This window comes from Lutra lutra, chromosome 4, assembly GCF_902655055.1.
Source record: "Lutra lutra chromosome 4, mLutLut1.2, whole genome shotgun sequence".
NCBI lineage: Eukaryota > Metazoa > Chordata > Mammalia > Carnivora > Mustelidae > Lutra > Lutra lutra.
Window position 1 is genome coordinate 73,128,324 of NC_062281.1, and position 23,176 is coordinate 73,151,499.

Below are 23,176 nucleotides of genomic sequence, written 5' to 3' on the forward strand. Positions count from 1 at the left end.
AGGCGGGTTAGAGATGGCACCAGGTGTGATCAAAGTGACACAGTACTGTGAAATCTTTCTGCTCAAGATTAGAGGCTTAGGGTCCAATTTCAGATGCATTCAGTTGATTCTCCTTTTTACTCAGTAAACAAAACTGAAAATTACACGTAACTGCAAACTGAAGGGTTCTTGCTTTTTTTTACTCACTGTATTTCATCAATTCCAAGACATACATTTGTTTTTTTCACATTTCAATACATCAGAAATGGGTCTGTCTTACGACTGATACCATCTTAATTTGATGAAATGTAATAATAAAATGTAATTGCTTATATTCCAGATTCTACAGTTTTCAAGTTTTATATTGCCATCAACTTGTTACTCATAATTAACTTAGGGGACAATGTTAACAACTTGTCTCCATTCTTTTCTTACCCTACTCTGTTTGCCACAGAAGATATAATAAAGAATGTGTGCGATAAATGCAAGGTAACATAACTTCAAGGAGACAAAAGCTTTGAAGTTATTTTATTCTAAGTGCAAAGCTGTTACCCTCCTGTGAAGGAAAGAGACTGCTTCTCTAGGCTGCATGCAGCCCAAATGTGTTTCTTCTACGAGAAAGACACAATTCCAAGGTGAAAGAGTTCCAGATGCTGAAGTCTTCCTACTAGCTTACATCAACTTGCTCCAAGACACAATAAGCCTTTTAACTCAAGCTTGAAAACCTCAAGGGCTTTCTCCTCCACCTCCCAAATATCAAAATCATGCTCACATATTTAAACAATTAGGTGAGACGTACAGAAGCTAGCACTAAATATGTCTGAAATTTGAGTGCTAAATATGCCGTTAATATTAACCAAATTCAGATCTCATCTATAGAAATATTTTTAAAGATGACTTGTTTTCAAGGGAAGGAAAAAGATGATTCTTGTTTTGTTTAACTTCAGAAAACTTAAAAGGGGGGGTCTTTAAAATTCAACTTACTACAGAACAATATTTCTTTGGGATACAAGAAATAAGCCAATTATTGCTAAGTGACCTAGAAAAAAGAAAAACCCTGAGAGAGAAAAATTGGGACTATTTGTTTAAAAAATATAACCAGCTAAGTTGTGGGGTTTTTTTTAAGATTTTTTATTTATTTATTTGACAGAGAGTGAGGTCACAAGTAGGCAGAGAGGCAGAGAGAGAAGAGGAAGCAGGCTCCCTGCTGAGCAGAGAGCCTGATGTGGGACTCGATCCCAGGACCCTGAGATCATGACCTGAGCCGAAGGCAGAGGAGGCTTTAACCCACTGAGCCACCCAGGTGCCACATAACCAACTAAGTTCTGTTTTGTTTTGTTTTGTTTTGTTTTGAGAAGATTTTCCCGGCCCTACAACAAAAGAGTGAAAAATTGTTAGTCCATCCTTCCTTATAAGGTACCAGACAGCTTCTTGGTGGTGGTTATTGTTTTTCCTGATTGTAAAAATATCTTTCGGTTCAAAATTTTAAAAATAAAAAAATTAGAGGCGCCTGGGTGGCTCAGTGGGTTAAGGCCTCTGCCTTCGGCTCAGGTCATAATCCTGGGGTCCTGAGATAGAGCCCCACATCAGGCTCTCTGCTCAGCAGGGAGCCTGCTTCCCTTTCTCTCTCTGCCTGCCTCTCTGCCTACTTGTGATCTCTGTCAAATAAATAAATAAATAAATACAAAAAGATTAAAATAAAAATCACCTGCAATCCAAAAAACTAACATTTATTGAGTGCTAACAATACAACAAGCACTGTGTGAAGTATTTTAAATGCACTATTACATTAATCTAAGTAAGCCCAGGAGGTAAGTACTATTATCATCTCCTAGTTACAGCTCAAGAAACTGAGTCTTAGTTAAGTTTAAAAAAAAAAAAAAAAAAACTTGCCTGTGGTCACAAAAAGCTAAGAAGTCACTTGTCCAAAAGTCAAACAGCCAATAGGCTGTTAGAGATTCAAACCAGATCTAGTTAACTCAGGAATCGGAGCTTTTAACTAAGTAAAACTGCCAATCCCTGAAATCATTCATGTTTTTAAACTGATATATTTCCCCCTAGTCTTTTCCTATGCTTATAAATTAATCTGTATAAAACTGGGACCACGGTTAATATTATTTTATACCCTACTCTTACAAGCTTTTTATTTTTTAAAAACATGATTTGTGATGTTTGCCTAATATTCTAACATATGATAGAACACAAATTAAACCATTTGCAATTTTTCACTCAGAAAAAATGCTGCAACTCTTTATTCATAATAGCTGATTGCATTTCAGATTCTTCCTTAGGATACTTGGTTAATACTTCAATGGCTATTTATAAATGTCTTGAGACATATAATCCCCAGTTTCATTCCAAAATATTTGTATTGAACTTCAGTTTATTGAACTTCAGACAGCACTGAGTGTGCAAGCTTCACCGATATTCTCGCAGCATCAAGAATATGTTTTAAATTTTTACTTATTTGACAAGGAGGAAAAAAGGATCTCGTTTTTGTTTTGTTTTTTTAAAGATTTTATTTACTTATTTGACAGAGAGAGAGATCACAAGTAGGGAGAGCAGCAGGCAGAGAGAGAGAGGGGGAAGCAGGCTCCCTGCTGAGTAGAGAGCCCCACGTGGGGCTCGATCCCAGGACTCCGAGACCACGACCTGAGCCGAAGGAAGAGGCTCAACCCACTGAGCCACCCAGGCGCCCCAAGGATCTCATTTTAATCTGCACACTTTTATTACTCCACAATTTGGAAATGTTTATGTTTATTGGCAACTGAATTTTCTTCTATGCGTTATCTACTGATACCCTTTACAGCTTTCCATTGGGCTGTAACTGTCTCTCTGCTGTATTCTCTCCCAGAAAATGCTGATGTGTCTTTTTAACAGATCCACACATAGAGTAGACGAAATATAAAACATGAGACTGTCCTTCCTAATGTTGAGACACACACATTTAAAAGAAAGTTGAACTAGAGTAAACTGGTGAACTACAACTGTATTTGTATGGCCTTCCTACAGAATCCTGATCAAATCGCCATGGCGCTGTTTTGACTCTGAGAGAGTAATATTAATATTCCATAGGATACTGTCACGTTATTCCAAGGATGCCCATGCTGTAAAGGATATTTACAAAAATAAAGTCAAGCTACATATGAAAACAGTTCCAAAGTCATCTTCATAAGATCCTTTTATTTAAAAAAAACAAAAACAGTTTAGTATTTTGCTGTTTCTTGACCTGCAAGTTGCACAATTCGCCGGTTAAGTAGCTTTCCTTTGGAACCTTTCTAATGTGATCACTTTTTCTTTTTATACATCTTACCCTCCTCCAGTGTTTTCTACTTCTTAATCTCAGTTCACAATATCCAACCTAAGTTCTCATTGAAGCACTCTCAGCTCCATACCAGGCCTCCTGGAGTGACGGGTTCCCACCCCACCCTCCCCTTGCTCACCCTGTCCCAAGCTCTCCTCTTCAGCTTCCCAGTACTCAGGGCTCCACCACTGCCGGCTGGCCGACTCCAGCCGCTCTGACTTTTTGCCTCTAGTCCCTCTTCAACTGCAATCCATCACATGTTGCCAAACTAACCTTTCAACTCCATCCCATCACGTAATGGAAGTCAGGATCTAACACTCTGAACTGCCAGTTTCGCCACAGCCCACACCCACCTTGTCTATCCCAGCCCTGCTCCTTTCTTCCTGGCCTACGCTGATCCTCCCTGAACTGGCAGGCCTCGCTCAGCCATGGGGGACTGACTCAGGGACGGAGAGGGGGAGGGGACAGGTGCATGGCAGCAGCTGTGTCCTCCCAGGGAGGGCACTGGGAAGAAAGTCCCCTGTGCTGGCCCGTGCAAGCTACTCTGAGCTACCTGTCTGCTCCCTGCCAGGATCCTGGGCTGACAGTGTCTCTGTGCTTTTGTTCGTATGATTTCTCAGCTACTTCAACCTCCCAAAAGACAGTGCAAGTCAGACCTCCTGATTTCTTCCTCCATTACCAAGTCCTGCACTTGCTGCTTCCAGTTGCTACCAGACTGACAGCATCACACCTTTTTAGCACTCAATTACATACACTGCGCCGTCCTGTTCCACAATGTCGCATGTGGATGAACCTGTACTTCCTAGCTCTGGAGAACAATTTCAGTACCTCCCATGGAACTTATAATTTTACACGGGCACACCTTCACAAACATCAAAGTCATAGGCACCAAAAATATTATCAAGATTTACATACTCATAATTCTATTACCTTTGAAAGGAGTTAATGAAATAACAGCTTTCAGTAGGCACATCCGGATTCCCAAAAACCAAAAAGACTGTATTACAAACCTCCCACAGAAATTGTCATTTTTCTCTTTAGAGATGTAAATCTGAAAACATTATTGAACTTTGCCCCGCCGTTATGGGCCATGTCTCTGCATTCATTAAAGTCCTTCCTAGAACTGACGTGGGTACGGCCCTTTATGTAAAAGCTCACTCTAACACGGATTAGGACGGGTCCAGTTTTCTCTAACCCCATTCCTAAAAGCCTGATGTGCTCGTGGCGAGCTCAGAAGTCAGGTATCCGCCTAGATTCCAGTGTCACCAAATGGTTCCTCATGCTAACATCACCCACTCCAGTACTTACTTAGGTCACGCCCAATGCAGCCAGTAATTCCCTCCCAAAGGATTTCAGGAGCTAGTTTTAACAGTTTTCCCTCCAACACAATCCTAGAAAACAGACATTACCGGGCTAACCTACAAACACACTGAATTAACCCATGACGCAGCTTCCGTACTGGGTCAAAACAATGCCACGGTGCGAAACCACGTTCAGATCAAATGCCAGGGCTGCAACGATGGGGTTTGAGGAGGCCAGAGTAACTCTCCCCCTGCTTTCCCACCCAGGTTCTGAGCTACCTGGGAGCCAGCCAAGCACAAGGTGCTACCTGCCACCAAGAAGGCCAGCAAGGCCTCAGGCACAGGGTAACCTCACACTAACATCGGGCCCCAACAGCAACCACGCGGAGGCCGCCGTCACGGAGGCTGCCCCACGAGGAGCAGAGCTGGAGCGGGGCCCACGCTTCACAGCCTGCTGCACCCCACAGCCGGCTCCTTCTAAACTCCCAGCCTGGGTAGGGGGATGCCTGCAGTGGCAGCCCGGGCACAGACTGAAGATGCAAAAGGCCAGGAAAGGGGATTGGGGGGCGGGGGGATCCACCAGACACTGGTTCCTGCCCTGCTCTCCTCCAGTGCCCGCAACTAACAATGACAGCGATGGCCCAGCAGGCCCGGGACTGCGCTCTAATAGCCGAGCGGGCGTCAGGGAGAGTGCAACGTAGTGGAAGGAGCCAGGATGCCAGGACACCAGGATGGGGCACCCTCCGAGGAGAAGGAGCCTGTAACACGCTGCCAGCGGCCAGGACCAGGACCGGGAGCCAGGAGTCAGGAACCACCGCCAGCAGTGCAGGCCTGAGGACAGCCGGAACTCAAGAGAAAGAACTGGGATTGTAGCTTCAGGCTTTTGTTACGCTTGGGCAGAGAGGAGGAGGTGTTAGGAAGCCAGGATTTACACAGTCTGGGGACACTGCGGAGAGAAGGGCGGGAGAGATACCGGAAACAGGAATACAGATTAAGGAGTCCGTCACACAGAAACCAGAGCGAGGCTGTGGGCTCAACCAGGCCCGGGAGCAGACCGAGATGGAACCCCCGAGTGCCGGCGTCTGCAGCGAGCAGGAAGGAGAGGAAGGAGGACCAGCGGGAACATGGGACGCAAGGCCCAGGAGCCTGACGGAGCCTGCGTGCCAGGGTCCAGGGAGACGAGTACTGTGAGCGCTAAGCCAGAGAGGAAGGGGACAGCTGAGCAAAAGCCTCCGTGTGGATGCGTTCTTCCACCCTCTCAACACGGGCTTCGAGTCTCCTCCAGAGAACTCCGCTAACAAGTCCTCAAAAACAGCACTAACCCACTCACCAAATTACGTTTTGAGAGAACTCTCATTTTAAAGTTATTACATGTCCTTGGAAGCGATACTCACTTGAAGTGGGCTGCCCAAAAATAGCACGGCTGCACGTCAGCCCGTTCCCTGTTCACACCTGCGCCATGTAAACCAGAAGTACACACTAAACAAAGTTTTAATTATTCCATGGCAGGAGGGAAAATCAAATGTAACAAATAAATACAAACAAGCTATTCTCCACTCCTTTCTGACACCACCTTTAAAGCAGACTATGCTTTTAAACTCTTGATCCATACGTCCATCTTCGCCTTTTCTATCAACTGACACACCAAACAGCAGCCACACCTTGCTCATCTGCATGTAAGAGAGTAACAGTACTTGCAACATCACAAAAAATACTGTGAGTACATATGAGTGGGGTTTCCTTTTTTCCGAATTGTTTTCTACTTCCTGGGTATGCCCACTGTGTAACTACCACATTTGCCTGAATGTATGGCTTTTTAGAGTACACTGAAACACCAAGATAAAAAGTCAGATTTTAGGTTGCCCACAGAGATTCCAATTCACTAGGATGGACCTGGAGGAATCTGCATTTCTAGCAAGTACGCCAGAGGACTGTGTCAATTCTAAAGCATGACAAATACCTATTTTATTAGTTGTCCTAATCTTACCAAGTGCACTTTTAAAATAACTATATAAAATCCGAAAAATCACCTACATGGACTCATTTTATGAATCCCTTGAAGAAAAGAGATGAAAAAGGTACCTCAGCCCAGCTCAAACTCCACTCTTCCTAAAGACCAATGACCATTATTTCTGCAAAGCAACCTCGTACACCTTCTGAATCCTGGTGAGGTGGAAGGGGGAAGACAGAAAGGAGAAGAAGATAAAAACATTGTTAAAAAGCTGCCTTTCTGCCCCAAGAATAATGGATGATCGTTTCCCATACAACTGTTTCAAAACAGTGAGAAAAGGGCAAGGTGGAGTTGCTCTCACGAAGGACAACGTTGGGAGTAAGAAATACCTAAGTAAATTTCACAGGGACATGAATCAATGTTGTCGTGCCTTAACCATCTGAATCACTGACCCATTTCCTCACCCCTAGCCTGGCAGGTGAAACTAGAGCCAAATCTCTTACTGGAGCCGACGGCCGGCCCAAGCAGTCATTTTTAGAGAAGGCAAAGGTAAGAAATGGTCATTTTTTAGATCTGCTAAGGAAAGACATTACTGTTGCTATTGCAGCAGTGACCCATAAAGGAAAATCCCAACAACATGGCCATCTCCTGAGGTTCTGAAAAGCCTGAGCTGTAGACTATGACAGGGGGTCCCAACATCAGCCATTCTGCTCGCAAAAGCCTGGTTCCTGTGCAGCTCCCTGGATAGCACATGACCTTTGCTCCCGCACAGAGACAGTCCAACAGCACTGTAACACACACTTGTCAGCTCACAACCCGGTTACAGCAGTGTCCACGCCGGTGGGCTCAACCTCGTGGGGAAAGCACCCGACTGCGCTACTGCACTGTGTCCTTACAACTGGATCTGACAGCACATAAGACAGATGCTTCCTTCTCCTGCGGCACCCAAGCAGCTAAAAACACCATGGCTCTCAGCAGCCCATACTGGCCACAAAGTTCTTTGTGACACCAGCCCAGATGTTTATTTTTGGTTTTTAATGAGGGGGGAAATGGAAAACTTAAAATGCTAATTCTGGTGATAAACCCAGCTCTGAAACTTAACACAATCCAGACAAACATTTTAATTTTAATCGTACCAAAAAATGGCAAAACTTAAGTTTCAACTAGAAGCTCACTGTACTCAAACTAGGCAACAGTTTCTTCAGTTGTGAAAGGGGAAAGAAAAATCTATAAACATGAAGAAAAGGTAGAAACATATCACCATAGAATATTTCTATGAGGCAAAGTAGCATTAGCATTTAGGATTTTTTTTTCTTTTCTTTTTTTTAATCTTCTGGAAAAGGAACCCACATCTACCCCAAAGCATACAAGTCTACTGATTAATGCATTTGAATTTTATACCAATTGAAACCGTGCAATGTATGGTTGGAGAAGATGGCCTGTGCCATCTTATGTGTTAGCAGAAGCAGTCTACAAGGAGGATGCATATTCCCCCAAATAATGCATCTATAAGGAACAAGTGAGCCTACACAGCATCCTGGGTTCCTGCCTGGGCAACTCAAGGCCTGTGTAAGGAGGAAAAGATACTAAGTGAATCACATCTAGGATAAACACTGGGAAGGAACATTCGGGAACACCTTTCTGTTGCAAGCTGAATACTCTGATGCTGGCTAGGTCTTGGACTGGTAAACAAAAACAGGCCTGGGACACCAGGAAGTCTTGCAACGAACATGTGTCTTCTGGGTTGAAAGCATTCACAATAAGATAAAACATCTGAGGAAAAGAAACTTCACTGATTATAAGCCATTAAGAGACACCTTTCTGCCTCTCAATTTCTTTCCAGGAGGCAGCCCTCCAAAGCACAGGAATGTAAGATCTTGGTTAAGTTCATCCTACCCTTCCAAGGCCTATATCCTGTTTGTTTGATGGGCCCATCCAAAGCAACTTCTGCAGAGAGGTTAATGCCATAGGCTACTAAATGAATGAGCTACTAAATGAATGCACCCAACTCCACCTTTAACAGCTGTGATTTGGGGCAAATTTATTAAGTTTATTAAACAATCTCTAAAACTCCATTCCCTCACCTACCTCAGCATTTTTGGTTGTTTTAAGATTTTATTTTTTTAGTTGACATGAAGAGAGTGCGCACAATCGGGAGAGGGGCAGAGGGAGCAGACTCCCTGTGAAGCAGCGCATGTGGAGCCCCTATCCCAGGGCCCCAGGACCCTGACCCAAACTGAAAGCAGATGCTTAACCGACTGAGCCACACAGATGCCCCTCTACGTCAGCATTTTGATTAATCCTACTTGAGGATTCAGTGAAAACAGTTCACATAAATAAGAAATTTCGCAAAATGTGAACTCACAAGAAGCCACGCCAAGGGCTAGCTACTAAGATCAAGCCCTTAGAGTCAGTCACTGTTACTTAAGAAACTTTGATTTTGGGACAACTTCCCAAGTTTGCAATAAAGATGCAGGAACAGTACAAGGAACTCCCTGCGTCCATACTGATCAAGTGTTTACATTTTGCCCGACCATTTTATTGTGCCCATAAAGTTGCTTTTAAGTGAAAAGAAAATGGAATTTTAAAAAATGATAGTTGTCTATACTCCACCTCTTCCATTGTCATGCCAGTCTGGATAGCAGTGGAATTCCAAGAGAACTATCCCAGAGCCTTACCCTTCCAGAGGAAGGGAACCATCTCATTCACTTGTAGCTACTCCAAATCCTGGCCCCAAATCTACCTTCATTTTAGATCCCACCTTGTTTCTTCCTTAAGCAATAAAGAGAATTTGGAGAGGACAGGGCCGAAACAAATGTTCAGCGACTTGAAAACCAAAAGCTCCAGAGTATTCTTACACTCGGTAACCCTCCAGTCTGAACTGGGAAGTTCTAATACTCCAGAACTGATCGAACATGCCCATACCACTGATGGCCTAAGATTGCATCCTCTAGCGTTTGGGGAGAAGTGCAGGTTTGGGGAAAAGAAGGAATGACTGGTTTGCCAGTGAGGCAGCCACCATTCGGGCTGCAGATGGGTATCTTACAGCTCAAAAGGAAGAACTAGTTCCTCAAATTTGTCATTTTTAGTAGTTGGGATATCTCGCAACCGCCTCTCAGTAACAAGAACTTAGCTAAACAATGTCTAGTTATACACCAGGACAAGGGACAAATAATTTTATGTCTGTTCCTGGGGAAAACTGAAAATGGTATAGCCGATCACTACTGCAGGCCACTTAATCTTTCCAGTCATAATTTAGGGTTATGGGGACTTTTTAAATTAAAAATAAAATCAAGGGGCCCCTGGGTGGCTCAGTGGGTTAAAGCCTCTGCCTTCAGCTCAGGTCATGATCCCAGGGTACTGGGATCGAACCCCACATCCGGCTCTCTGCTCAGCAGGGAGCCTGTTTCTCCTTCTCTCTCTGCTTGCCTCTCTGCCTACTTGTGATCTCTGTCAAATAAATAAAATCTTTAAAAAAATAAAAAATAAAATAAAATCAAGATACATGGTCTGATAAGCTCAATGATTAAGAGTAAGCAAATAATAATAACTATTCAAAATAATAATAATTACTCAATACATATGCCATTTACTATACCAAGTGCTTTAGCTAAAGTATCTCATTAATCTTCCACCACAACCCTGGATACTTGGTAGGAGTAATTTTTTTTTTTATGATTTTATTTATTTATTTGAGATCACAAGTAGGCAGAGAGGCAGGCAGAGGGAGGGAGAAGCAGGCTCCATGCCGAGCACAGAGCCTGATGCAGAGCTCAATCCCAGGACCCTGAGATCATGACCTGAGCTGAAGGCAGAGGCTTAACCCACTGAGCCACCCAGGTGCCCCAGTTGGTAGGAGTATTATTTCCACTTTTACAGTTCACTCTGATCTGATGTCAGAACTCAAGTTCTCAGCCACCACAGAATAAAACCACCATAAGAACAATTGTTCTCACCTCCATGGCAAAGGAGGGACAGAAAGAGTGAAAGACATGGGACCTAGTCACTGCAGACATCAAGACATATGGCCCCACAAATACAGTAAGGCCAAACGGAATGTGGACAGAAATAACCTGCACTGAGTGGACACAGTAACAGAGTACGACAGAGGATGACAGGGTGCTACCAGTATTTTTAACAGACCTTTGTCTATTAAGACAGAAATGATGGTCTCAGAGCTTACTGAGGACAAAATGGAGCAAGACAGTTACACATGCAGATTCTGGACACTGGCCAATCTGGATTCAAATTCCTTCTCATCACTTGCTAGAATTGTAAGGTCCTGGGCAATTTAACCTCTCAACTGAGGTCTCCTCATCTATAAATGCAGAAAGTAATTCTACTTATCTCCTAGGTTTTGATAAGTAAATGAAACAATCCATTAAAATACTTAGCATAATGCCTACTTGACTGGAAATGCTCCATAACTAACTGTTGGCTAGTAGCTAAGGTTATTACTGTTATTTGTAATGCTGTTTTGTTATTTCTACACCTTTTTAGGTGACTGCCCCAACACACACCTAATAGAAAAATAAAGCTCCTTAATTTAATCAAGATTTTTAAATTCTGAAGATGAGTCTGCATGATTTTTCTGACAAGATCAATACACCTGCAATTGGCCAAAGCAAAATTCCAAGCACAAACAAGGTCAAGTATACAAGAATATGAAATACTGCAATAGAGAGGTTTCAAAAATGTTCACCTTGAGGATGTAGGCTTCATTGTTTCAATATATTAGTCCCATCCATAAATGAAGTAATTTCTAGACCCATACACCTTAAAATACATCACCAAGCAAGGCATATTTTTGATTGTACACCTGTGCTCAAACTGATTTTATTATTCACTTAGTGCAATGGCAGGAACTATCTTGGAAACTAAAGCATGCTTATAATTCTACAGGGGACCTTCTCACCATTTGCCTCTTAGTATCACATCAAAGATGATAGTTTTTATGTGTGTTTAAATCATAGCACACTTGCTAATTATCAACAGATTCTGTTATGGGTATCTTACAGAAGAATAAAAAGAGAAAAAAGTGGGCCCTTTAAAAAAACTGAAGGAGTCCCCCAACTTGCCACAGGACTAGGGGAAAAAACTGATTACTAAGGTATCCCGTATCCTTTATTAGACCTACTGCAACTACAGTGTAAAAATCTCTGACTATTTTAAGTGGTAGATCCCGGGGAGAGAGACACAGGTGTCTAATTCCCTGCCTTTCCCTCCACAAAGTCTCACTGTGGCAATCCAGGTCCCAACTGTCCCCATGCTGACAATGGCTCTTTGCCTGACCTGCCCCGCCCCAACCCCATATATGAGATACACAGTGGAAAACTCAAACCTGCTAGCTCACTGGCGTTGCAGAGTGGAGGTGGGAGGGGGCAGGACAAATAAACATCCTCTATATTCTTCCACTAAAACCCACATCACAGGAACCTGCATGCAGCTTTCCATTTAGTGTCTACACCTCTGAGAAGGCAATGATTTCTTAAATTATGAGAAGATACTGTTGATGAGAGCAAGCAAACAAACAAAAAAAAAAATGCATCTTACAACATTTTTGAAAAACTGAAAACTACCATGCTGAAGAAACAGTGCAATAAGGAAGCTGGCATGGAGTAGGTGACAACAGTTTATCAGGAGGTAGAGCAAGCGAGCCCAGCTGGTGTACTCTTCCACCACAGGAAACATACTATTCCTGAGTTCTAAACTTATTCAAATAATTGTTCAGAACAAGAGGTAAAACTGTCACATGAAGCATTTCCTTACAATCAGCCTATGTCCCTAGAGCCACACAATCCTGCCTATCCCAAAGGAGCCCGGAAGAATTTGAGGAGACTTGCCCATGTCACAGTGGCCACCAGAAAAGCCTATGAAGAAAAATGTCAATGAAAGTACCTTTGAAACAGACCCCTTCCAAAAGGCAAGGAGTCCTAAGGATATCTTCATGCACACCAAGATCAAAGTCTGATTTATAACAAAAATAAGTGGGTAATATCATTTCCTACATAAACTAACAAACACAAAAATCTGAACACTTCCCTCAAAAACTGTTTTGAGACAAACATTCAGGATTTTCATAATTTATCTCATTAGAAGCTTTTCTAGATTTATCAGTTAGCATCTCTCATTTGCTACTAACCATGCTATATAATCCACTTTTTATAATAATTGAACAAGGTGGCTTTTAAGATAATTTACACAGCAAAGTTATACATCATCCACTAAAAGACAGGTAAGGACCCTAATGTAGGATGGTATTTTCTCCACAAACTACATAAGTACTGTATCATTTCCACCACACCCATGTACGACTGCAAGCAGCTCCTAAAACACAACTAACTCCCCTCACTGAGCACAGTGCGACCCACGGGCTATCTGCTGGGAATCTGAGCACCTTGGTCAGTAGATAACTAGCAAGAGAAAGCCACCACCATAACGTGGAGATGCAGAAGAACAAAATGTGGCCAAGTCTGCTTACCATAGGCTTGTTATCAATCTGTGATGAGCAAATTCATTCCAAGTGCTACATCTCAGCCGAGTAACAAACAAAGTGCCATGTTTTAGGCAAATAACAATGGTTTCTTCTCTTCTCTCCCCACTGCATCTCACGGACCTTTACCAGCACTCCTTGGCCGACTCACCACGCACCATTTTTTGAGGAAGCTCGCAGATCATTTCGGGAAAGTTTTGGAATGCCACTAGCAATGGAAAGAAAGCTGAGCAAGGGCATCATGGTCCGTTACCTGCTACCTCAGTCACAGGCTGTAAGAGCAGACCAGCACCATCCTCAGATCTGGTCCTCATGGGGTGCTCCCTGCCGCAGTGAATAGCATCACCAGCCAGCCGGCTGGCCGAACAGTGTGTGTATGTATGTATACTTGTATATGTATGTTTTCCCTGACACCTTCTGCTCCCTGAAAGCAAATCTCTCCTCCAAGTCCTAGCCATCAAACCTCCTAAGTACTTTTCACGCAAGTCCATTTTTCTCCATCCTCACGGCCACCAAATTCGTCCAAACGCTTATTATTTCCCCATCAAATGGAGCACAGCAACGGTAGGCCGGATGCTGCCCCTAACCTATTCTCCCTCTGCTGCCTTACCCATTAATCCAATCTTCTTCAGAAAATAAATCCGTCCCTGTCAACCACTGCTTAACACTCATCAGTAGCTCTGTAACTTTTTTTCAAATCCCAAATTCAGTATTCCATGGGCCCTACCCAAGCTGGCCTCCACCTGTCTCTTGAGTCGCATGTAGTGGCTCTCGGTAGAGTAGTGGCTCTCGGTAGACCTCAAACACACTACCTCCCTCTAGGTTAGCTAACGCTACCCTCCTTTTCTAGCATCATTTAGATGGCAGCACTACAACCACTTCCTAAGGGCTGAAAACCCACACAGCTAGATGGGCCCCCATCTAGCTCTCACTCCTCCCAGTACCCACTGCACAGCACCTAGGACAGTGCAGTTGCTCTATTCATGTTTTGTCTGGGTCTACCACATCTTCTTAGGGCACCACTGTATTCCCAATACAGCACCCTTCACCTGAAAGGTAACCAATAAGTACCTGAATGGATGAACAAGAAAACAGACAAACCAGGAAAACTGATCGTGGTCCAGAGTCACTTGCCACTAGAGCCAAGGCTGACCCCACTTTAGGGGCTAAAAGGACCACTAAAGAGTCACCTCACATAACTGAATAAACCCAAGGACCAATCAGCCTTTTACTACCAAGTTATGCTTCTGTATTACTATTCTACATTACTTTTTAACAGAACCCTCTAAAAATACTTTACTGGGAAAACAATCATGTTTTCCAGTCACCTAACATTAGTTAAAAGGTACAGAAATCTAGTTATGATAATGAACACAAGCTTCTTAAATGAAAACAGTAATCAAATCTTGGAATAATTATCTCTGCATTTTTCTAGACAGATAATCGTAGTTTTACAAAACAAAAAACCTCCAAACTATTACACAATAGAGACAAATAAATTTTTACAGGCTTCAGAACACCTTTAAGAGGGGTGCTAAATTCTGAAGCCCAAGGTGATTTTGATCAAAACCTAAGAGGTAGAGCTAGATTCTTCCAGACCCAGCTCAGTCATCCAAAAACAAACAAATAAACAAACAAATAAACCTAGTACCTCCCCTGCACCGGCACCAAGCTGGGCACCAAGAAGACAACCATGACCAAGACAGCCCTGCACCACTGGGTGACCAGCCAGAGGCAACTCATTTAATTAATCTCTCTGGGCTTTAGTTTCTTAATCTGTAAAATGAGAAAGTTAGGCTAGCTCTCTAAGGTCCTCAACTCTCTAAATATCCAAAGATTCACTAATGATCACAAGATAAATTCCTATTTGACGGTATCATGATGATTTCCTACTTCTATTCATTATTTTTATCAGAGACGTGTGGTTTCATTTAAGAATTTTAATATATTGATAAAAGTAAAATATAAAAGAGCAGCAGTAGCATTTTTAATTACCTTCCCAGCTCCTAACTCCCACCATAATCAGCTATGGACTTCTGCCTGCCATAATTGCAAACCAACCTGAAATACAACAAGACATCTTTTTATTTCTTGTAGAAAAATTAAGTGATCACTTACTCCCAATTTCTTTTATACTTTAACATCATCCATCATCTTTGAATATCAAAGGGCTCTTTTTAAGAAACAATGCAAAATAATAAAGTTTCCTAGGAAAAAAAGGAAAATTTTATCACCCAAATAAAGCGTTAATGGCTTTAGAACCCTGATAAGATATTATACTAAACTCAAAATTTCTAGTGACATAAAAAAGTATAGCTTTTTTTTAAAAAGATACATAAACACGTCCATTAAGAATGGACAAGATAACAAAAGAGTCACACAGGGCCAATGTGTTCCTGACATCATCTCGACATCATCCAAAATGTTCCTTCACCATCTTTTTTTTTTTTTTTAGTGAATTTAGCTATGTGACCTATATCTATTTCAGTGCATGTTTGTTTATATCTAGAAACCAACTGAATACTGAAAGTAAATCAGTTTATTACAAAGCTGAAGCTTTAAGGGCCATTTTTTTTTTGTAGTCACACACTTTACTCAGCCCTGACTAAGCATTTTTATTCTTGCAATGCCTTATTTATAGATGTTTATAGGATGGCCATGGTGTCTGCTATCAAATCCGAAAAGCCATATATGGATTATAAAGGATGAAAGATAACTACCTCCAAAGTTAACCTTAAAAGCTAAATGTGAGTATCTGGTTACCTGAAGAACTCTCTCTCCCACTAGACAGTAAACTCTCTGAGGGAAAGTCCTGCCTATTTTTTGTCAGTTATACACCAAAAGGCTTACTGAGGATCACTGAAACAAGAGTAAATAAATGGATGGTGACTTTATCACAAGCAAACTTTCTTAAGCACAGGGAATAAAATGTTGCAAGCCTAGGTCTGAAATAACTACTCTAACTTGGCACTTAGATTGCTCTTATGGGTCACACAACTCATACACTGAAGCACTCAATTGTATTCTGCCACAGATGAAGAACACTTTTTCTTTTGACCTAATTGCTTAAAAACCATACTATAAATATTACATTATTGACTGTATTTGTATGAAAAAAAAAGTTGTAACGTTTCTTTGATACATTATTATAAAGGTAATCCTCCCAATATTCATTTTAATTCAATAAAAGAAAGACTCTCACAGAGTTTGGGAACTAGTTTGGGAACTAGTCCTCTAAGTCCCACTGGTTAAAAACTAAACCAAGTACAGATGAATCTATGGAAGTTCTATTTTAAAACTAAGTTAGTAGATGCATTTTAAACTTGACTTCTGTATTTTAAACTTGGGGAAAAGGAGTTATCTTTTCCTCAAAGAAGAAAATAATGTTTGAGTTTTTAAACCATCACCATCATGTATGATACACAAGCTGTATCATTTTTCTGTCCTGACTTCCATGTCAAGACATAGAAAAGGGAGTAATTTGTTTAATTAACTTAAAAATACACCTATTGATTAAACCAATATAACTAGAGTTTGGAATTCCCATTCCAGTCTATATTATTATTATTCATTTCTTACCTAAAAATTCATTTGAATCTTGAAAAACCTAGAATTCCTCAGGCTTCAATTTACTGGCTTGCACAGAGGAAGAAAAAAAAAATAGAACATATCAAGAGAATATAAATTATAAAATACACAGTGCTGGAAAATAATTCTTAAGTGTCATGGTTAGGAAATTCACCTGTTACAAGCCTCACAAAAATCTATTATTCCCTTTATCAGGTCATCCAAGAGGGGAGAATGCCATATTTTCACTAGTGGCAAAATAAGAAAATTTGGTTCCTAAAATTTACTGCAAGTCCCTATATATTTTCAAATTCTGTTTACTTTGTAACTTTTTTCTACAGTACAGATTTTTCCAGGGAAAATAAAGTTTTCGTGAGCAAATCTGGAAGACATAAAATGTCTCCTACTTATTATCACCTTGAAAGGCAAACCGAGTACTGCTCCGTGCCCCTAGCATCTAGCTTTCAGCCTCTTTATTATCATTGTCAATGAATGGGCCCCAGTCAAATGAAAGCTGCCATTTTAGGGTAAAGACTGGAGGGCTTCTGTTGTGCAACAGCAAGACAAAAACACTCCGCGACAGATGTACTCTGGGGGCTGGGAGACGGATTCAACTTCATAAAATCACTGCTCAAGTTATTTCTGAAATAAGAATTACCTAGTACTCACACATTACTACAATCTAAATAGAATTATAACTGGGATAAATCAGGTTCCCATGCTGTTAAGGTCGCAGTCACTAAGATTTGTTTGTCATCGTTAGAATGGATCTGTGAGGAAATAAAGAGAACTATTTTTTTTTCCTATTGGATTATTACGTATAGTGAGTACTCCCCCCTCTCGTTATTGGGAGAGAATTGGGGGGAAAATACACTCAACCTCTTCGAAAGGTAATGCCCACTGCAAAGACGGCTTAAATTAATATTTTTAGAAAATAAAAATCAGGGCCTTCACATAAGTCCTTTTAAAATAAATTAAAATATTCAACATACTCCAATCGAGCCCAGAGGATGGACATATTTCAAGATAAGTTATTTAAATCGATTGCTAGATAATATACAATGGGAAACTAAAAAGTATACTTAGCGAGTAGAGAGCTGGATAGTGTATCTAATTCTAGCAATTCAAAAGGAAACTCTCCATGTGGGTTGCTACTTTTCTTTTGTCCATTGTCTGTTCAGAAGAGGGGGGAAAAAACTAGTTTAAAATCGAGGCGTGAACAGTCTCTAAAAGTGACCTCCGGGAAAACCGTCCGACCCATAACAGGAGCACTCCCCGCGCCGCCCGCTCTACGGGGGCGCTCACAAAGCGGGCGGCCGGCCGGGAGTTTGGGGTGCGCTCCCACGGCGCGGGGCTCCTCGAGGCAGAGCCATCCGGAGAAAGGCGGCTCGGTAATGATGGCTGCTCGGGGCCGGCGGCTCCTTCCCCGGAGCCTCTCGACCCCCCCCACCCCCCGCCCGGGATCCGCCGCCCTCCCCACCCCCCCGGGCCGCGCTCGCCCCGCGCGGACGCAGCCGCACCGCAGCCCACCGGGAGCCCGAGCCCCCGCACCCCCGGTGAGCCCAGTCCCCGGTGCGAGCCAAACAAACAACGCGTCCCCCGCCGCCCTCCTTCCTCTCCCCGCTGACCGCTTGGCCTCCAGCCACCTCGGCCGTTCACGCTCCGAACCGCGGATCTCTGCGTGGGCAGAGCGCACCCGAGCCACCTCGGGGGCCACCTGGTGACCCCCCCCCGCCCGGCGCTGACCCCCGGCGGGGTCGGGGGTGGGGGAGCCGAATTGCCTCGGGGGGTTAAAGTCGCTATTATGCAGTCGCCGCCTCCGGCCCGGCCAGCTCGGCAAGGTGGGGTCCCCTCCTCGCCGCGCCTCCCCGCGCTCGCCCCGGCCCCGCTCCCTTTCTTCTCCTCCTCGCGCATTTGGGAGCTGCCGGGGAGCCCCGAGAACCCCCGGCTCCGGGCTCGCAACTCCTCGCCCGCGGCCGGCACGGGTTGGGGTCCGGACACCCCCAGCGCCGCGTGTTCGCGCCGCCCCCGCCCCACGCGGCGCCCCGCGCACTTTCCCCGCCGCCGACCCACCTCGCCCGGTGGCCGTCCCCGCGCGGGCCGGCGCCGCCGCGCCAGGAGGGACGCACTTTGTTCGCGCCGGTGCGGCCGCCGCTCCCGGCGAGCGCGGCGTGGTCGGTCCGGAGCGGGGGGCGGGGGCGGGAGGCGGGGGTCGCCGCCGTCCCCGAGCCGCCGCCGCCGCCGCCGCTCAGCCGCCCCGCGCCCGCGCGCCCATCGCCCACTCGCACTTGAGTTGGAGCCCAACTTTTCCTCCTTCCTTTTTCTTTCGAATGGAGCCGGCAACTCGTGCTCGGCGCCGGCGGGAGGAAACGCGCTCGCGCTCCCCCGCGCGCAGACACGCTCCCTCCTGTCCCCCGTCCCCCCCCCACGCCGGCAGCACAACAAAAAGCCATTTACATGCGAGGAAGTGACCCTCGGCCGGACCGCGCGCCCCCGCCGCCGCCGGCCCCGCGGACGCAGGCAAAAGTTGGGGCGCCGGGCGGCGCTCGGGGCGCGGGTTCGGGCCCCGCGGGCGGCGACGCCGGCGACACGGCACGGGCGGCGCTGCGCTCCTGCGCCGGCCCCGGCCCCCGCCCGCCCTCGCCCCTCGCCCCGCACACGCCCAACTCCTCGCTCCCAACTCTTCGCGCGGCCCCGGCCCCGGCCCGAAGCGATTTCCTGCCGCCGCCCCTCCCGGAGGCGCCCGGCGAACTCTCGCACTCACCGGGTCGGTCGGTAGGGCTCCTCCGCTGTCCTGTGCCGAGGGGAAAACAAAACGCAAAACGGGCTCCGGAGTTGGCTCGGCGGCCGCGGCCAGGGGTCTAATCCACGGGCGCGGAGTTGGCCGGGGGCGAACGGGGCTCTGGCGAGTTTCAGGGTCTCCGGGTCCCCGGGCCGCCTCCTCAGCGGCGCTCCTTTGTGTAATTTCACTCGATTCAAGTTTAATCCGATAGTTCCCGAGCACGAGCGCGTCCGCACTACCACGGCTCAACCCCCGCGCCGCCGCCGCCGCCGCCGCCGCCGCCACCGCTGCCGCCGCCGCCGCCGCCGCCGCCGCGGCCCCAGCACGCCAGCGCCTGCGCGCGCCCGGCACGCCGCGCGCGCCCGAGGCCGCGGGGCCGCGCGCGCCCCTCGGCAGCTCCCTCCGCGCCGCGCCCGCGCGCCGCCACCTGACGTCAGGCGCGCCTGGCATAATTTATGCAAGAATTCGGCCGGGGTGGCGGAGGCCGAGGGAGAGGCCGAGAGAAAAGGGGCGGCGCGGGGCTGCGGGGCAGCGGGCTGCGGAGGGCGGGCCGGGCGCCACTTCCCTTCCCCGGGCGGGCGCCGGCGTTGCGGGCGGTTCTCCCCGCCGGCCGGTGCGCGGCCGCCGCGCAGCCTCTCTGGCAAGGGCTCTTCCGAGCGCTTGGCCGTCGCGCGGCAGCGCCCCGGGCGCGGGCTGGAGAGGGTGCCACGTTTCCCCGCGCGGCACCTTCCCGGAGTCAGGGTGCGCCGCCCCGGGGCAGGAAGCGGCGGCTGGGAGCCGGCAGCGGTCCTCCTGGCCACAGCGAGGGGTTTCCAACGGTACGCGGACGGCAGCGGCTCGAGGGGTTTGGATGTCTCTTCTGTAATTATCCTTCAACTTGAAATTATTTTCCCACATGAAATTATTCAGAATGGACACGTACCATGTCAACTAGATTTATCCTGCCTCTCCACACTGCTTTTCCTACCTCCTCGTTGACAGGACAGCCGGATCCACTACTAAATCAAAAAAGTTTAACTAGATGGCGTTGATTTTGTTGAATTTGTTACCATGCCAAAAAAGGGAGAGAGAGGGCAATCGTTATGAAACAAAGAAATGGGTTGTGTGCCCATTATTAAACGTGTCAGGACTAGAATGTTTTCATCATTCTTTGGCAAAAATTGGCACTTTTATATGATCTCCTAACTTTAATGTCCACACCTCTTCTTCTCTTTCTCCTCCCGGTACAAAAGGAAGAGTAAACCTGAAGAAAATTTTCCTTTATTAATTTTCCTTTCAGGAGATAAATCTACAAACATTTACGAAGCACTTTCTGTGTGCAAGTTACTGAGCAATTATTATTCTTTTAAACGGTCAACAATTGTACACTTTAAGGTGATTTTATTAGGTTGAAGATGACATTTATTGTTGTCTCAAGGAAGGAACTTTTATCAACCAAAGATAGTCCTGAAATAGATATAGAGTAAAGCAACTTGCTATTATTAGACTCCAAAATAAACTGAGAAAATTGCAAAACTATGCAAAACACACATTCTCATTCACCACCTGTAGTGCTAAGACTAATCACAATATTTCTACTTGCACAAAAGATTAATCAAAACCAGTTTGCTGCATAACAACTAGAACTACTCAATAATTTTGATTATAGGGATTTAACCACTCAAACATTTATTTTTCTGTTATCAGTAATAATTTTCTAAATATTTGTTCCATTTATTAAGACGCATTGGTTTTGGCTTTCTTTTGTCATTTGAGTGGTGTTTTAAAAGAGATAAATGTTTCATTCAAGGGATTTACAGATAAAGAGCAGAAATAAGATTGACACTACAGAAAATTCTGACATGAAAATATTGGAGAACACTAAAATCAACTTCTCCCTGTTTTAGAGCCCCATATCATAAACCAAGAATCAGAATTCTGAAGTTAGGTTTACATTTCCATTACATTTCCCTTATATCTCTCAATGAAAGCATCTGGGGGATGTGTTTGAGAGAGAGGTTAAAGACAGGATACAATGTCTACAAAGAAATCACTAGTGCCTTGCTATATCAGAGGACATAAAAGTGACATAAAAGGAACTATTTCTTATCTTTTGCAGTATATCCCAGCTCACTGTCAGATGTAAATATGTTTCAAGGCTAATTCTGAGCAAAAACCAAACAAAACAAAAATGGTATCTGCATATAATGAAAGTGTATTAGTTCATCTTTAATCAGCAAATAGTACTAAATGACTATGAAGCAGTGCCCTTGTGCCCTTGTAATTTAACTAGAAAGGTAGGACATTTTTCTTGAAACACAATAAATGGCAAGGTAGTACAGCCAAAGCTCAAAGTGGAAAAAACAGCTGTATTGCCCTTTCCTGATTTATTCTCTCTCCTTATCCCAACCCCCGTCCTGACAGCCATGATGGAGAAGACTCTACGCTTTCAGAAGTTGCATGACTGCAGAGTTTCACGGGCCTTGAAAAACAGGGAGCTTCTGGGGCAAACTCTAGGCAGCTCTGGCCCACTGAAGTTGTTAACCCCTACCACCACCACAACCCCCGTCCCCACTACCCTTTAGCTTCCACTGTCTTCTCTCCATTTGCTGCACTGTTGAAGTTCTCCCAATGAGAATCATTTGAATTCACAAGCGTTCCCTTTAAATGTGCAAATACCTTAAGGAGCGGTAAGGAACTTGTGGTCATTCACAGACGATTGTAAATTAGGTCAATGGGTCATTTTCCTCCCAACACCTAGCTGAAACTAACAAATTTAGAGATTCATTTATTCATTCAACACAGTGCCTATGCGATTCCAGGCATTGTTCTAGGCACTAAAGATGCAGTAGGGAACAAAATAACTGCAAATTCCTGCCTTCCTGAAGTTTACAGTCTAACGGATTGTTGGTTTTCATGCAGTGGTTAGAAAATATGGTAGTTTTGGAGTCTGAGCCCTTGGGGGACAGGGCAGGCCTCTGTTCCTCACAGCCAGAAGGCTTTGGAAAGTTGCTAAGGACTGTCAGATGGAAAAAGTATGAATTGGGTGCGGGTAGAAAGCAGTTAGAAAAATACCTAAGACAACCTGCTACAAAAAGGTTTTCTCACCCAGGAGAAATTGGATGAAAAGACTTCCAAGAACCAGAACTGTTACTAAGTGACCAATAGTTCAGCGGCATCACTCTTTAAAGGAATGAATAGTTGCCTCTGTTTGAGAACATAGCCATAATGTATCAATATATAATACTTCATGGAGGCAGGGGGAGAAGGGGGGAATAATGTGTGTATCCCAAGTAACTGAGGGATGCCTGGCTGGCTCAATGGATAGAGCATGCTACTCTTCTTTTTTTCCTGAAAAGAAAAAAAAAATTTTTTTTAAGAGAGGGAGAGAGGTGGAGGAGGGACAAAGGGAAAGAGAATAATCTTTTTTTTTTTTAAAGAGATACATGTGATGGGTTTTTTTGTTTTTTTTTTTTTTAATTTATTTGACAGAGAGAGAGATCACAAGTAGGCAGAGAGGCAGGCAGAGAGAGCCAGGGGAAGCAGGCTCCCTGCTGAGCAGAGAGCCTGATGTGGGGCTTGATCCCAGGACCTTGAGATCATGACCTGAGCCAAAGGCAGGGGCTTAACCCACTGAGCCACCCAGGCACCCCTAATTTTTTCTTTAAAGATTTTGATTAATTATTTGAGAGAGAGAAAGAGAGTGACAGAGAGCACAGGTGGGGAGGAGAGGGAGAAGCAGGGTCCCCACCAAGCAAGGAGCTGAACATGGGGCTCCATCCTTGGACCTCAAGATCAGGACAGGACCCTGAACCAAAGG

At 44.9% G+C, this 23,176-nt stretch overlaps 1 protein-coding gene across 8 annotated transcripts in view; it reads right to left on the reverse strand.

The window, feature by feature from the left end:
* CHD7 (chromodomain helicase DNA binding protein 7) overlaps positions 1–19,691 on the reverse strand; it is a 189,970-nt gene extending 170,279 nt beyond the window's left edge. For 3 of the 8 annotated variants that reach the window (XM_047724434.1, XM_047724432.1, XM_047724425.1), the window contains exon 1: positions 19,360–19,691. The gene's annotated coding sequence lies outside the window, so the exon portion shown is untranslated. Of the gene's footprint in view, positions 1–13,016; positions 13,036–15,023; positions 15,086–15,146; positions 15,236–16,607; positions 16,661–18,668; positions 18,897–19,359 lie in introns of those variants that run through there. The other 5 variants (XM_047724428.1, XM_047724426.1, XM_047724430.1 and 2 more) reach the window with 5 other exon arrangements.
* Positions 19,692–23,176: the final 3,485 nt, after the last annotated feature.